This window comes from Eschrichtius robustus, chromosome 1, assembly GCF_028021215.1.
Source record: "Eschrichtius robustus isolate mEscRob2 chromosome 1, mEscRob2.pri, whole genome shotgun sequence".
Classification (NCBI taxonomy): domain Eukaryota; kingdom Metazoa; phylum Chordata; class Mammalia; order Artiodactyla; family Eschrichtiidae; genus Eschrichtius; species Eschrichtius robustus.
In genome coordinates, this window is record NC_090824.1 from 92,440,276 (window position 1) to 92,457,994 (window position 17,719).

The window sequence follows — 17,719 nt, forward strand, 5'->3', positions numbered from 1 at the left end:
CCAAAGCTTCCAATATTAACAGTTTACTTTCACCATCAAGCATGGCCCACTTATTTTGCAGCTCACAGGTAAGACTCGGAGCACATATAAGTTCTATGTGAAATCTCATGCATTTCCACATGGTACTGGGCATTTTAGGACACTCACCATCCCCTGCTATTTGAGATCTATTCACTTAGACATTCAGAAAAATTCTATCCCAGACTCTCTCTTTTGCTCAGTCGTATGAAATGCAGGTTTAGACAGGGATGATGCACTGGGATGCTCAGGCTTGCTGGCCAGGGTTATGCGTAGTAGTGTCCAAGTGTGCAGATTGTTTCTGGTGTTAGTTCAAAGGAAATATACAAACTGCAACCAGAACTTGTTCATTGCTCAAAAGAGTTGGGAATTATATAACAAAAGGTGTGTATAAGATTTTGCCTTTTTTGAGTCTATCTGCTAAACAAACATGGGACATCATGGTAGAGGGTAGTAGAAATAGCAAAGATTTGGGAGTTAGCTGGATCTGAGTTCAACTTCTGGCATCACCACGTACTAGCATGTGATCTGGAACACATAATTTATCCTGAACCTCAGTTTTGTCATCTATAACATGGGGATAGAAATACCTAACTTGAAGGATTGTTATGATTTGTTTAATAAGGTAAAACATAAATGCCTAGTCTATATGTACTACTCAAAAAAGAGTAACGATTAATGTTACTGTTGAGGTCTTGCTATAAGTCTCCTAAAGTCTAGCATGATGCCTGACAAAGACAGATAACACAGAACTCTGGTTCTCCAGGTGCTGTTAGGCCAAAGAGAGAATAAACAAAATGACCATGGTCCTTGGGTGCTTGCTCTGGAGGAGGATGCATCTTTACATTGTTTTCCTTGCATTTATAGGAACTAATTTTGTGTGCAGATGTGGGAAGGGCTCCATCCCTCAACATTCTGATTCCAAGTCTTGTTTGGGGTGTGATTCCAGCTCCCCAGGTCATTCAGATGCACGGCTGGGGTGACAATCACTGCATAAAGGACAGAAACTCTGAATTAGGGTGCTCCGAGGTAGTTCTGGTTAAGGGAAAAAGGGTTGAATTATTCTGCTTCAAGAAAAATAAATGGTAATGTAATTAAATTTTACATGGTTAGCTGTGATGCAATGTAATGCCCCTCCAGTTACCTCCAATCTTTCAGGAGAAATCTACACATGTGTTTGAGCTGAAACACATGGTTTCATGGTTTGATGGTTTGATGAAGGTAAGGAGAAGGGATTTGTTCAGCATTTGGAGAGCACTGAAGATTTTTAAGCAAGTGAATGAGATGATCACACTTATGTTTTACTGCTACCCTGGAGATAGTATAAACAATAAATTGGAGGAGGTAAAGACTGAAGATAGACCAGTTAGGATGATATTATAAGGCTTCCAGTTGGAGATGCAACATATAATTTGGGATTTGAGGAGAAGAGAGATCTTAAGGTTCAACTGCCAGTTATATTCGGTTTGTCTCTGTGTGTTTGTTTATGTGTGTGTATTTGTGAGTGTGAGTATCTTAGTGTATGTTTGCATGTGTGTGTGTGTGTGTGTGTGTGTGTATGTGTGTGCATGCCTGGAGGGCCACTGCTCCTCAGGAAAGTGTTTCGCCAGCAGAAATCTCAGAGCATTGCCATGGGTGGGACTGCTTAGGTGCTATGTGTCTGTGAATAAGGTTACACTGAGGTTAGAAAGCTCTTCCCCAAGGGATCCTCCTCCTTTTCGACAGCGTGGAAGTGTACCTTGATTTATTTTTCCAGTTAGCACTGAAAAGTTATCTTCCCTGCCATTTAATACCTTTTTATTTTGAAATAATTTCAAACATAAAGAGAAGCTGCAATGTACAAAACAGAAAATTGCACAAAGGACTGGTATATATGCTTCACCCAGATTTGCCAGTTTTTAGTATTTTGCCACATTGGCTTTCTCTCTCTTTCAATCTACCCACCTATATAAAACAATTATTTTTTCTGAACTACTTGATAGTGAGCTGCAGATATGATGCCCCTTTACCTCTAAGTAATATAGCATGGATTTCCTAAGAACAAGGATATTCTTTTACATAACCACAGTACAGTGATCACATTCAGAAAATATAACACTGCTATAATATACAATCTAATATACATCCCATATTCAAATTTCCCCAATTGTCCAACAATGTCTTTTATAGCTATTGTTTTCTCTGGTCTAGGATTTAACACAGGATCACACATTGCATTTAGTTGTCACGTCTCTTTAGTCCTTTAATCTGGGACAGTCCCTCAGCCTTTCTTTGTCTTTTATGATACTGACATTTTTGAAGAGTACAGGCCAGTTATTTTGTAGAATGTTCCTCAGTTTGGATTTGTCTGGTGCTTCTTCATAATTAGATTCTTATGCATTTTTGGCAGGAATATAATAAAAGTGCAACACATCAGGAGGCACTTGATGTCAGATTGTCTCATTATCGGTGATATTAACATTGATCACTTGGTTAAGGTGGCATCTCTCAGGTTTTTCCATTAAGTTACTATTTGCTTTTTTTTTGTAATTAACGAGCATTTTAGGGAGACATGTCCCTGATATTTTATAAGCATTTACTAAGTACCAGGCTGTACTAGGTACTTTACAGTACTGTATCTCATTTAATCTTCATAATAAACTATGAAGTTTATTTTTGTATCCCCCAATTTCCCCTCCTCTCTCATTTTATGGATGAGAAAATGGAGGCCTGTCTAAAGTCATACAACATGGTTTTGACTCCAAAGTCCATAATTGTTCACCCATATAGTGTCTCCTAGGAACAGTCAAACATCCAGAATTCTTGGTGCCCAGACAGAGAACATCATCCACTCCAGGTAAACCTTTGTCCTTAGCAGGAGCTAAGGGACTGTGTCATGAGGCGTTGCCTTTATGTTTCATAAAGTAAGACAGAAAAGGGTTGAAGGAACACAAAATCTTGCTCTAGCCACCCAGATAAGAATGGACTGGGTTGGTTAATAGACTCAGATCTGTCCGTGTGTATTTGTCATGTACAACACGCTATGGTTTACAAACTGAAGCTGACTCTTTGTGTTACGTCGTGTGTGTGTGTATGCGTGCAAGTCCTGGTCACTCTCCATGATTGGGGGCTCAGCAAGTCACTACTTAAGTGACAATGACAAGAGTGGGTCTTGCTTCTCTGTCCATGATACCTTTTTTTTTTTTTTAAAACCGTGGATCCATGACAGAGCAGACTTCAGAGCAAGGAGAGTTATCAGCAATAAAGAGGGGCATTACATAATGATAAAGGGGTCAGTTCTACAAGAAGACTTAACAATCCTTAAAGTGTATGTACCTAACAACAGAGAGTTAAAATATGTGAGGCAGAACCTGATAGAACTGCAAGGAGAAACAGATGAATCCACTGTTAAAGCTGGAGACTTCAACAGTCCTCTATCAGAAATGGACAGATCCAGCAGGCAGAAATCTGCAAGGATATAGCTGACCTCAATAGCACCATCAATCAACAGAATATACTTGACATCTGAGAATACTTCACCCAATAACAGCAGAATACACATTTCTCTCAAGCTGGAACATTCAACAAAGTAGACCACATTCTGGGCCATTAAACACACCTTAACAAATTTAAAAGAGTAGAAATCATACAATGTCTGCTTTCAGACACAATGGCATTAAACTAGAAATCAGTAGCAAAAAGATAGCTGGAAAATCCTCAAATACTTGAAGCTTAGACAACAAACACTCTTCTAAATAATCCATGGGTCAAAGAAGAAATCTCAAGAGAAATTAAAAAAATATTTTGTACTAAATGAAAATACAATTTATCAAATTTGTGGGATTCTTTGAAAGCAGTATTTAGAAGGAAATGGATAGCATTGAACGCATGTATTCGAAAATAAGAAAGATCTAAAACCAATCATCTAAGTTAACATCTTAGGAAACTAGAAAAAGAATAATAAATTAAATCCAAAGTAAGAGGAAGAAAAGAGATAATAAGAATTAGAGCAGAAATCATTGAAATTGAAAATAGGGAACAATAGAGAAAATCAATAAAACCAAAAACTGGTTCTTTGATAAGATCAATAAAATTGATGAACCTCTAGGTAGGCTAACCAAGAAAAAAGGAGAGAGGTCACAAATTACTAATACCAGAAATGAAAGAGGGAGCATCACTACATCTCATGGAAATTAAGAGGATAATAAAGGAATATTATGAACAACTTTATGCCCCCAAACTTGATAGCCTAGATGAAATGGGTTAATTCCTTGAAAGACACAATCTGCCAAAACTCATACAAGAAAAAATAAACAATCTGAATAGGCCTGTGTCTATTAAATAAATTGAATAAATCATTAATAACCTTCCCAAACAGAAAGCATCAGGCCCAGATGGGTTCACTGGTGAATTCTACCAAACAGTGAAGGAAGAAATTATACCAATTCTCGACAATCTCTTTTAAAAGACAGAAGCAGAGAAGCACTTCCCAAGTTATTCTGAGGCCAGCATTATCCTGATACTAAAACCAGATGAAGGCATTACAAGAAAAGAAAACTGCTGACCAATATCTCTCATGAATGTGGAAGCAAAAATCCTCAACAAAATGTTAGCAAATTAAATTAAACAATGTGTAAAAAAAATTACATACCACAAACAAGTGGGATTTATTTAAGGTATGAAAGCCTGGTTCAACATTCAAAAATCAATTCGTGAGATCCATCACATCAACAGGTAAAGAAAAAAAATCATGTGGCCATATCAATAGGTACAGAAAAAGCATTTGAAAAAAATGTGACATAAAAAATGATCTATTTATGATAAAAACTCTCAGTAAACAAGGAATAGAGGGGAATTTTTTCAACTTGAGAGATAATATCTACAAAACAAATCATACTTAATCATGAGAAACTCAAAGCTTTCCCTCTGAATCAGGAACAAGGCAGGATGTCCCCACTCACCACTCCTTTTCAATATTTTACTGGAAGTCCTAGCTTATGCAGTAAGACAAGGAAAGGAAATAAAGGATATACTGATTTATTGCGACAAAGGAAATAAAACTGTCTTTGTTCATAGATGATATGATTGTCCATATAGAGAGAATTGAAAAAATTCTGAAATAATTGGCAAAAAACTCCTGGAATTAATAAGTGATTCTAGCAAGGTTGTAGGATATAAGATTAATGTACAAAAGTCAATTGCTTTCCTATATACTAGCAATGAGCAAGTGGAATTTGAAATTAAGAACACAATATCATTGGGAAAATGTCTGTTCAGGTCTTCTGCCCATTTTTTGATTGGCTTGTTTGTTTGTTTGTTTTGCTATTGAGTTGTATGAGCTGCTTACATATTTTGGATATTAACCCCTTGTTGGTCATCTTATTTGCAAATATTTTCTTCCATTCAGTAGGTTGTCTTTTAATTTTGTTGATGGTTTCCTTTACTGTACTAAAGCTTTTAAGTTTAATTAGGTCCCATTTGTTTATTTTTGCTTTTATTTCTTTTGCCTTAGGAGTCAGATCCAAAAAAATATTGCTACTATTTATGTTAAAGAGTGTTCTGCCTATGTTCTCTTCTAGGAGTTTTATGGTTTCAGGTCTTATATTTAGGTCTTCAATCCATTTGAGTTTATTTTTGTATATGGTGTGAGGAAATGTTCAAATCTCATTCTTTCGCATGTAGCTGTCCAGTTTTCCCAGCACCACTTATTGAAGAGCCTGTCTTATCTGCATTGTATATTTCTGTCTCCTTTGTCATAGATAAATCGATGATAAGTGTGTGGGTTTATTTATGGGCTCTCTGTTCTGTTCTATTGATCTATGTGTCAGCTTTTGTGCCAGTACCATGATGTTTTGATTACTGTAGCTTTGTTATATAGTCTGAAGTCTGGGAGGGTGATACCTCTGGCTTTGTTCTTTTTTCTCAAGATTGCTTTGGCAATTCAGGGTCCTTTGTGGTTCATATGAACTTTAGGATTATGTGCTCTAGTTCTGTGAAAAATATCATGGGTATTTTGGTAGGGATTGCATTAAACCTGTAGATTGCTTTGGGTATTATGGCCATTTTAACAATATTAAGTCTTCCAACCCAAGAGCACTGGATATCCTTCCACAGCTTTGTATCTTCAATTTCCTTCATCAATGTTTTATAGTTTTCAGGGTATTAGGTCTTTCACCTTCTTGATTAAATTAACTCCTAGGCATTTTATTCTTTCTGATGTGATTTTAAATGGGATTTCTTTTTTACCTTCTCCTCCTGATAGTTCATTATTAGTGTATAAAAAAGTAATAGATTTCTATATATTAATATTGTACCCCACAACTTTGCTGAATTTATCTATTAGTTCTAATAGTTTTGGGTGGAGACTTTAGGATTTTCTATATAAGTATCATGTCATCTGCAAATAGAGACAGTTTTACCTCTTCCCTTCCAACCTGGATGCCTTTTATTCTTTTCCTTGTTTGATTTCTATGGTTAGGACTTCCAATGCTATGTTGAATAGAAGTGGTGAGAGTGGACATCCTTGTCTGTTCCTGAATTTAGAGGAAAGGCTTTCAGCTTTTCACTGTTGAGTATGATATTAGCTGTGGGTTTGGCATAAATGGCCTTTATTATGCTGAGATATGTTTCCTCTATTCCTACTTTCATGATAGTTTTTATCATGAATGGATGTTGAATTTTGTCAAATGCTTTTTGTGCATGTACTGAGATGATCATGTGAATTTTATCCTTGCTTTTGTTAATGTGGTGTATCACGTTGATTGATTTGCATATGTTGAACCATTCTTATGTCCCTGGAATAAATCCAACTTGATAATGGTCTATAATCCTTTTTATATATTGTTGGATTTGGTTTGCTAGCATTTTTTTAACATCTTTATTGGAGTATAATTGCTTTACAATGGTGTGTTAGTTTCTGCTTTATAACAAAGTGAATCGGTTATACATATACATATGTCCCCATATCTCTTCCCTCGGTTTGCTAGCATTTTGCTGAGGATTTTTGCATCTATAGTGATCAAAGATTTTGGCCTATAATTTTCTTTTTTTGTATTATCCTTGTCTGGTTTTGGTATCTGGGTAATGGTGGCCTCATAGAATGAAATTGGGAGTGTTCCCTCCTTTTCAGTTTTTTTGGGAATAGTTTGAGAAGGGTAGGTATTAGTTCTTCTTTATATGTTTGGTAGAAGTCCCCTGTGAAGCCATCCAGTCCTGAACTTTTGTTTGCTGGGATTTTTTAAAATTATGAATTCAATTTCACTGCTAATGATTGGTCTGTTCAAATTGTCTGTTTCTTCTTGATTCAGTCTTGGCAGGTTGTATATTTCTAGAAATCTGTTCATACTTCTAGGTTGTCCAATTTGTTGGCTTATATGCCAACTGTTCATAGTATTCTCTTATAATTTTTTGTATCTCTGTGTTATCAGTTGTTATTTCTCCTCTTTCATTACTTATTTTGATTATTTGGGTCCTCCCTCTTCTTCTTGGTATGGTTAGCTAAAGATTCATTAATTTTGTTTATCTTCTCAAAAAACTGCTCTGAGTTTCATTGATCTTTTCTTTTTTTAAAAAACCTCTATTTTATTGATTTCCTTTGATCTTTATTATTTCATTCCTTTGAAGAAGACATACAGATGGCTAACAGGCACATGAAAAGATGCTCAATTTTGCTAATTATTAGAGAAATGCAAGTCAAAAGAACAGTGAGATATCACCTCACACCTGTCAAAATGGCTACCACCAAAAAGTCTACAAATAACAAATGTTGGAGAGGATGTGGAGAAAAAGGAACACTTGTGCACTGTTGGTGGGAATGTAAATTGGTGCAGCCACTATGGAAAACAGTATGGAGGTTCCTCAAAAAAGCAAAAATAGAACTACCATATGATCCAGCAATTCTACTCCTGGGTATATATCCAGAAAAAATAGAAGCACTAATTCGAAAAGATACATGCACCTCAATGTTCATTGCAGCACTATTTACAATAGCTAAGAATGGAAGCAACCCAAGTGTCTATCAACAGATGAATGGATAAAGAAGATATTGTATATATTGGGTTGGTCAAAAAGTTTGTTTGGGTTTTTCTGTAACATCTTATGGAAAATCCCAAACGAACTTTCTGGCCAACCCAATATATACAATGGAAAATCACTCAGCCATAAAAAGAATGAAATTCTGTCATTTGCAACAACATGGATGGACCTAAATAATATTATGCTTAGTGAAATAAGTGAGACAGGGAAAGGCAAATACTGTATGATATCACTTATATGTGGAATCTAAAAAATAATACAAATGAATGTATATAGCAAAAGAGAAACAGACTCACAGATATAGAAAACAAGCTAGGGGTTATCAGTGGGGCGAGGGAAAGGAGGAGGGGCAAGTTAGGGGTATGGGACTAAGAGATACAAACTACTATGTATAAAATAGATAAGCAACAAGGATATATTTTATAACATGGGGAATTATAGCCATTACTTGTGATAACTTTTAATGGAGTATAATCTGTAAAAATACCGACTCACTATGCTGTATACCTGAAACTAACATAATATTGTAAATCAACTATACTTGAATAAAAAATAAGAAAGAAGAAATAAGAAAAACCAAACCAAAACAAAACAAAAAACCCACAATACCATTTATTTTAGTAGCCAAAAATGAAATACTTGTGTACAAAGCTAACAAAATGTGTATAAGATCTATACGAGGAAAACTACAAAACTCTGATGAAAGATATCAAAGAAGAATGAAATAAATGGAGAGATAGTTCATGTTCATGGATAAGAGGACTCAATATTGTCAAGATGTCTGCTCTTCCCTACTTGAACTGTGGGGTGGTGGGAGCAGGAGGTATGTGGGAAATCTCTGTACCTTTCGCTCCATTCTGCTGGGAATCTAAAACTGCTCTAAAAAATAGTCTGTTAAAAGAGTGAATCCTGATAGAGTTAAATGTTTTTATTTTCCTCAGTGACCACAATTAATTATCTTAAGGTGTCACACCAATTAGTTAATGAAGATGTATATACTTCAGTTTGATTAAAGTCAGTGATTATTTCTAAAGGAAGGAGAGACATGAGAAGGAAAAAGAATAGAGGAAGTTGAGGAGGAAAAATTACAAAGAGATATAGAGCATGTGGGTCTGGAATATGTGTGTGTGCGTGGGTGTGTTTGTGAATTAGGAAAAAGGCACACAAGAAAAACAAGTATCCTTCCCCTGGCCTTTTCTGATAACAACATTTGCATTTTCAACTGCAAGCATAAAAGGGAAGGTATCACTCTCTGATTCTCACCCCAAGGGCAGTCTGGGCTGACTAGGAATGCAGTGCCTCTGGGAGTGAAAGGTTCTTCCTGAGCCGGTAAACTGCCTGCCAAGGCCCAAGCCTGCCCCGAGGGCTGCTCCTTGCAACTGTTTTCGGTTTTCAGGATGATGCCTGACGCCACCTGCAACCCAGCTTCAGGAGGTAGCCGAGGATCAGGCCAGCTGCAGATGCTGATTGCTGGGTAGGGGCTGGGAGAGCCAAGACCCTCAGCCATCCACGCGATGGCAGTACGAAACGACAGGTGAGGGCGTTGAGGAAAACTGCCTGCCTTTCGAAGACACAAGGTTTAGCCATAAGAAAGGGATGGAAGGAGAGAGAAATGCGGGCGTGGGCTGTGTGGCTGGGCCTTCGGGCCTCCGTGCGCGGGCGCCGGGCCTTCCCCTCCAAGGCGGTGGAGGGAAGTGGCCGGATGACAGCCACGCTGATGGAGCACCTGCAGCGGCTGGCGCTTGTGGGCTTCGGCAGCCACAAGGCCGTGGCCCGGCTGCAGAAAGCCATTGCTTTCGCTGACCCGCTCCGCGCCGTGGACACGGACGGGGCCCCTGGAGTCAGCCCTGGAGGACAGATGTCTGTACTTGAGATCCGACGATGTGGTAGAACCAACTGTGCTGAAGAACCACTACAAAACTCCCATCGCGTGTGGAGGAGTATTTTGTGCCTCTCTGCCGCCAGGTAATATCTTTTGGCCAAAGCTGGATGCAAAAGAGCCCTTCTCACACTGCTGAATAGCTATTCTGGGAAGGGGTGCCCTGTGAACACGTGGAAGTGCAACAACTATTTTGTTCTCATGAACACGAATGTTCCCACTTCCTTCACTCGCCTCAAAAAAGTGATAGGTATCTTTTAGTAACAAACTCTTCTGAAGACAGAATTGGGAAAGATCTAGCCAAAACAAGGCAAAGAGTTCCTGATGCCAATGGAAGTAGAAGGTATTGCCAGTTTCCAAGGAAATGGATCAAGTATTTACCCACAGGCCGTTCAGTATGGAAGACTTTATCCCCTACCCAAAATACTGTCTACCAAACGGCACTTAAGTGAATTTTTCTATTTATGTAACTGTTAGACATTGCATCTGATCACTATGTGACGACCTGAGCTGTCCTTTTCAGTTGCTGTTTCCGTCGACTTGAGCAGCCTTTTATCTTTACTGAACACACAAATTTGTTCTTGGGTACCAACTTTGCTCCAAGCAGAGGCCCGACTTTCTGCTAAGGTTAAAGGAGTAGGGAGGCAGCTTTGGGAGGTGATGGATATGTTTATGGCCTTCATGGTTGTGATTTCATGTGTGTATACTTAACCCCAAGCTCACTGAGTTGTATACATGAAATAAGTACAGTTTTTTTATGGAAAAAAAAAAAGGGATGGGAGGATATGGGAAGACTTTCTCTAGATACCAAATAGGATGTTTTTTAAAATTAATTTTTATTGGAGTATAGTTGCTTTACAGTGTTGTGTTAGTTTCTACTGTACAGCAAAGTGAATCAGCTATACGTGTACATACATCCCCTCTTTTTTGGATTTCCTTCCCATTTAGGTCACCAGAGAGCATCGAGAAGAGTTCCCTGTGCTATACAGTAGGTTCTCATTAGTTATCTATTTTATACATAGTATCAATAGTGTATATATGTCAATCCCCATCTCCCAATTCCTCCAAACCTCCCCTCCCCCACAATAGGCTATTATAGGTAGGCTGGAAACCAATTATTCTCATGGAAGAAAGAGAAGCTGACATAATAGGTGTTGCAGGGTGTTGCACAATTTTTGTGTTGTATAGTCTGAAGCTTCCCAGGACACGTGAGAAGGCTGAGGGATAGGATTGCCTCAGGAGATGGCCGACCTGGCACCTTCAGCATATCGCTTAATAGTGGAATCAGCCGAGGAATTGGACTAGATACATTGAAAAGAGTCCCATTTAATGTGAATCACTCAGAGAAGATGAAAGAGGAGGGAAAGAAACGTGAAGTGAGAGAAAAGTAGGAGAGGGAGGGAGAGGAAAAGGAAAAAAGAAGTGAGAACCTAGTGACAGACAGAAGACATTTCGATTTCACAGTCAGTCTCAAAAGTTCTTGACGAGGATGTTTTATTTTTTTTTTTATTTTTAATTTTTTAAAGCTTTTAATTTTATATTGGAGTACAGTTGATTAACAATGTTGTGTTAGTTTCAGCTGTACAACAACGTGATTCAGTTATACATATAGAGGTATTGTATCTATTCTTTTTCAAATTCTCTTCCCCATTAGGTTGTTACAGAATATGGAGGAGAGTTCCCTGTGCTATACAGTAGGTCCTTGTTGGTTATCCATTTTAAATACAGCAGTGTGTACATGTCAATCCCAAACTCCTTAACTGTCCCTTCCCCCCATCCTTCCCCTCTGGTAACCATAAGTTTGTTCTCTAAGTCTGTGAGTCTGTTTCTGTTTTGTAAATAAGTTCATTTGTATCATAGTTTTTAGATTCCACGTATAAGCAATAGTGTACGATATTTCTCTTTTTCTGTCTGACTTACTTCACTCAGTATGGCAATCTCTAGGTCCTAAAGGACAGAATCAGGCAGTGGCCCACTTAAGAGATCGTTACACTTTGAATAGAAATCTACGAGTAAATAAATGGATGAAAAATAGGTAACAGGAATAACTGAGAATGTTGTTGATAAGCTTGGGTGTGTGTCTTACTAACATATTCATTTAAGAAAATATTTGTCACATTGGAGAAGTTTTCAGAGATGGAGCAAAGTCCACAAGCCAGGTGTCTTCATGACACTAGCCAGGTCGTCTGTGCTTACGTACGCACTTCTCACCTCCCCTCCTGTCTTAATCTGTTCAGGCTGCTATAACAGAATACCACAGACTGAGTGACTTATAAACAACAGAAATTTTGGGAGATTAACATGTATACACTACTATATATAAAATAGATCACCAACAAGGGCTGATTATACAGTACCGGGAACTATATTCAATATCTTATAATAACCTATAATGGAAAAGAAGCTGAAAAAGAATAGATTTATATGTATATCTGAATCACTTTGCTGTACACCTGAAACTAACACAACATAGTAAATCAACTATACTTCAATTAAAAAAAAAAAGAACAGGAATTTATTTCTCGTAGTCTGGAGGCTGGGAAGTCCAAGTCTGAGGCACTAGCAGGTTTGGTGTCCGGTGAGGGCCAGATTGCTGGTTCACAGACAGCCCTCTTATGGCAGAAGGGGCAAGAGAGCTCTCTGGAGTCTCTTTTATAAGGGCAGAGCCCTCGTGACCTAATCAACTCCCAAAGGTCCTACCTCCAAATACCATCGCATTGGGGATTATGTTTCAACATGAATTTTTGGGGACACAAACGTTCAGTCTATAGCACCAGCCAGTGTCTCCCAAGTGTGCCCTGATTATCTTAGGGTCTGATAACTGTGAAAGAGCACTAGAAATTATAAATTACTAGGTAAATGTGAGGAATGTATAATTGTTCTAATCTTATTTTACAGCATAGAGGGCAGGATTATACAAAATTATTTCTGTTTTGTGCAGGAAGGAAGTGATGTTCAGTGACGTAAGTGATTCACCCAGAGCCACTTGGGAGGTGGAAACAGGAAGTGATCCTGAGGTAGCCATGTTGGTTCTGTCTTCCATCCTTAGCTCTGCTGCTTAGGCCCAGCTCAGCTCTTTATGTTATGAGTGGGTCTCTGCATCGGCCTCTCATTGGTGTCCTTTGAGGAAGGTGTGAAAAAAGACAAGTGTTGGGATTGACTCCATGTCAATTCAACCAGAACTCTGGGGATGGGAGCCCAACATTGGTTTTTATTAAAAACTCCTCAGGAGGGTTCTAATGAACCAAGGTGGAGAACCTCTGATGTAAGCTGTCTTGAATGATTGGACTTTTGTTCTATCCAAGACAACCAAGTAACATTTGAGGGAGCTATGAGGCTGCTTTCCCTGGGCAGGGCTCCATTCCCTCTGCCATGGTAACTGGCCCCAGCTAGCATCGCTGCCCTGTCCCCCACACCTGATCATCTGCAGAGTTCTGCAGTTTGATAGAGAGCCAGGTAGTATCAAGTGGCAAATCCCTAGTGACAGGAAATCCAAGAGAGGAGTTGAATCAATAAGGGACATCATGTGGTTAAGAAATGGCCCTGTTGCTTAGACAGAGAACCCCAGGGAGAAGACAGAGCTGTCGGTCGGTCTAAGCAGAGCTACAGAGTGAGGTTGGCAAGCTTGAGGAGGCAGAAGAACAGTGTTGAGTGGGCGAGCAGGAATATTGCTGTGAGTAGAGATGGGGAGGTGGTGTGGGGCTTGGGCCTCAGGCAGCAGTGGCCTGAGGGTTAGGATGCAGTGGCCAAAATTGTGCTATACCAGAGGCAGCCGTGTAGGACTCAAGGTCAGTCCATCAGGTCAGAGCTGGAACCCAACTCCAGGGCAGAGGAGCCACAGCACTAGGGTCTCAGAAGGAAAATGCAAACACAGAGAGGCACACGCAGGTTTGGAGAAGAAGTCCACCTGGACCACTCCCGCCAGTCTGGGCTGTGCATGGAGGTTGCTCTGCTTGCCCAGCCAGCCTGCTCCCAGCCATATAATTTGTGAGGGTCTAGTGCAGAATCAGAATGTGGGACCCCTTGTTTAAAAAGCAGGAAAAAGTGATGTTAAAAGTACTAAAATAGAAAGCTTTTTCCTTTTTTCCCATGGTCTCTCTCACAACTTGTCATGGCAATTTTTATTTGCTGCTTAATGTCTTTCTAAGTAAAGACAAATTGAAATTTAAGATTATCAGCATGAATTTGACTGTTCAACTTTATATGGTGCAGTGCTAGTTTTGAATGCAAATAGAAGAGCATTCAACTCATGTGTAGAATCACCAGAATTACACAATTTGTATTTCATGCAAAATACATGCATTTGTATTTTGTTCTGACCAGAACAGTGGAAACACTTCACAAAACTAAGTCAACTGCTTTAATCTCCCTTCTTGATATGTTCACCTTCTACCAACACTCTCTACCTCTGCCTCACTGAGGAGTGAGGAAGGTCTGAAAGGAAGGGAACTATGCCTTGCTCTCTTTTCCTTTCCTTTTACGTCATCATTTTCATTGGAAGTGGGTAGAAGTAACTGGCAGGAATGAAGTAACACCGGGAAGAAAGGATGCAATAGGGTTCCTTGGGCATTTGTGTTTCTTCCATCACCATCGCCTTCTTTCTGTGTTTGAAACAAGTTCTGATTTGAACAGAAAGTGTGGCCTCTTGGGGTTATGAGTGCCCGTACATACTCAGTTGTAGCTGTCACGTGTAGCTTGTAGGCACTTTGAGTCTTGCTGGCTCATCGTGGGTCCACCAAAATCCTAGGGTGTTGGGAACGCTCTGTGCTAAGGGGGCAGCGGGAACCAGGGGGAGCATGCATGTCGAGCACGTTTCCCCTGCTCACGTCCATGTGCCATTCATTGTCCCATTGGGTTTCATGGACAAAACACAAGTTCGAAGATAAAATTAAGAATTTCTAGATAGGGGGAATTCCCTGGCAGTCCAGTGGTTAGGACTCCTTGCTCTCACTGCTGAGGGCCCGGGTTCAATCATGGGCGTTGAACTAAAATCCCACAAGTCCCGCGGCATGGCAAAAAAAAATTTTGTTTTCTAGGTAGGAGCAGCACAGCATTAAACCCAATGCAGGGCGCTTCTGAGGCCAGGGCCCTGTAGGGCCGCTCAAGGGTTTGTGCGTCCATGAAGCCCGCCCTGCCAGAAAGAACAAGTCCTGCTGGAGAAAGTGCTCACGAGAGTCGGGAACTGGGGTTGTGGGTTGTAACCAAAAATTATTTCCTTCTGGTTTTCTTTTAATGTAGTTTTTTCTTTTTAAATTAATTAATTAATTAATTTTTGGCTGTGTTGGGTCTTCGTTTCTGCGCGAGGGCTTTCTCTAGTTGTGGCAAGCGGGGGCCACTCTTCATCGCGGTGCGCGGGCCTCTCACTATCGTGGCCTCTCTTGTTGCGGAGCACAGGCTCCAGACGCGCAGGCTCAGTAGTTGTGGCTCACGGGCCCAGTCGCTCCGCGGCATGTGGGATCTTCCCAGACCAGGGCTCGAACCTGTGTCCCCTGCATTGGCAGGCAGATTCTCAACCACTGCGCCACCAGGGAAGCCCTAATTTAGTTTTTTTTTAAACTGAGGAGCTCATTTTTATTTAGAAATGTTATCACTTCTGTAATTAACCTCACATCACAAGCCAAGTCAGCTCCTGCCTAGATTCATTGGGAGCAGGGGAATAGAGAGCTGGGCGGGGAGCAGGATTAGCAGCTGGGGATGTCAGGAATCCCGGAAAAGCTGTCAATAGGCTTGCTGGATGGAGCAGAGGGAAAGGCTAAATGCCTAGTTATCAGATCTGGGATGCTAGTGTGAGAATAGGCCAGCCCTGGAGAAGGAAAGGGGACAAAACAGACCCTGGGGAGTTTCAGCAGAGGCACCTGGTGGCTGTCCTGGCTGGTGGCCTTGGGAGGCACAGGAAGGTCATGGCAGGCATCCAGGCTGGCTGCATCACAGTCTGACCTCATTAATGGCGGTAGCTTTAAAGGCTAGGACACTGGCTTCTGGGGGAACAAGTATAGAAGGTCAAGCAAGGCTGACTTCAGCTCCCAGAGAAACTAGAGGAGTTGAAGGCAAGGGTTTGGGAGCTCTGAGGACAACACTGGTAGATAAGTCAGGTCTTTGCTGTAAGATGCAAGGCAAGAAGGAGTCCCAGCACTGGGTCTGGGATCCATGGTCAGGGGCAGAAGCACCCCAGACTCAATGGTTGTGAGTCCCTGAGCTCCAGTGTTCATTCTATTTCTTTGACTGCAGGATATGCCCCAGGGCCTGAGGAAGGGCCGAGCGGCCCCAGCTGGGGGTTTGGAAAGGCACAGGAGTGGGGGGCCAGGGGAGTTGGTTACCTTATATGCACCATTTCTGCTGGAATGCATTGGTTTGCTCTCTGATTTCTATCTTATATATTGGAAAACACAACATATTGGTCCTCCTTTCTCCAAAGAGATTGTGCTTGTAAATGATCCTGAAACATACATCCATGTTAGCTTGTTAAACAATTCTAGGGGCTCAGAATTCACCGAATTCTGCACTGGTCCTTTTTCCTCAGGAGTCCTAGTGCTTTAAGCATAGTACACATGAAACACAAACACATAGAGAAAAATTCCCCAGGCAAATTGTTTAAAATTTACAAACAGTAAATCAGTCAGTCAATCTGTGGTTTGGAATCAGCAAACATTTAAACGTTGTAGTAATTTCCAAACTGTAGCCTGTGGCCAATGCTTGGCGTGCTCAATCAAAAGGCACGCCTCTTAGCTGGCTGAGCACAGGTAACATGACCTGTCCTACCTCCAGAGGCTCAGAGAGAGGCCAAGGTGTTGTAATTCCTCCCCACCGGAGGCTGGGGTCACTTCAGGATTCATGGCAGTTCTGAAATGCTCCAAGCTGCAGATAATTGCAATTCCTCTGAGCCAGGAATCCAAAGGTATCCTGTCACAGGGCACCAGGCTGATGTGTGTGGGTTTATGGGGCTTTGTGATTAGGGAGCCTACATTTCCAAAAATGATTCCTTCATTTTCTGACTTTTGCTAGTGACTGCAGTGCATCTTAATTATTAACATATTATCCCTTGGCTTCCAAATCACGATTCCTGCATCTGTTTCTTGCCTCTTTCTTTCCATATCCACGAGGTTTTGCACATCTTTGGGAAACCCAAATAACAACCCTTCTCTAGTGTGGGAAAAGGCAAGAGCAGGCATTTAAAATTCTTTGGCATTTCCCTGAAGTGGTCTGTAGATCTGATCTAGTGACTTAGTTCTGCATGCATAATTAATTGGGAGCATGTTCACAGCTCCTACTAAGCAGCCTGATTTACATTGTGAAACTAGCAGATGAGGGCTGCTTTGTCAGCCAATCAGAATTCCTGAGGACAGACAACACAAGGTCACGGATGAAGATTGTGTCTTGACAGGCCTTGAAGGGAAGTGAAAATAACCAGGTTTTGATTTGCACCTATGGTCACTGCAGGCTCTGAAAGATGTCATTTTAAGATATTTCCTGTGTTTTCCTTTAGAGTCACAATACGTCAGGCTCGGCTAAAGGAAGAACTAAATTAAAACTGTCATTCCAGCTCATAAATAAGAGATGTCTAATGCATTTAATTATTTATAGTCTTGAATCTTTCAAAAATGAAAATGACTATACACATTTTTAATGCGGTTCTTGGTAATTTGCCGCCTGACTGATAAGATTTACCGATAATCCTGGCTTGCAAACATGAAAAATAAAACTGAGACTGACTCGTTTATTTCACGAGACTGCTGCTTTGCTCCCTTGTGGTTGTAACAGAATTTAAATTAAAGTTAAATCTAATCACAACAAAACGATGTTCATATACTC

At 40.3% G+C, this 17,719-nt stretch overlaps 1 pseudogene; it reads left to right on the forward strand.

Moving 5' to 3' along the window:
• Positions 1-9,643: 9,643 nt before the first annotated feature.
• LOC137762118 (glutamyl-tRNA(Gln) amidotransferase subunit C, mitochondrial pseudogene) lies at positions 9,644-10,049 on the forward strand (annotated as a pseudogene).
• Positions 10,050-17,719: the final 7,670 nt, after the last annotated feature.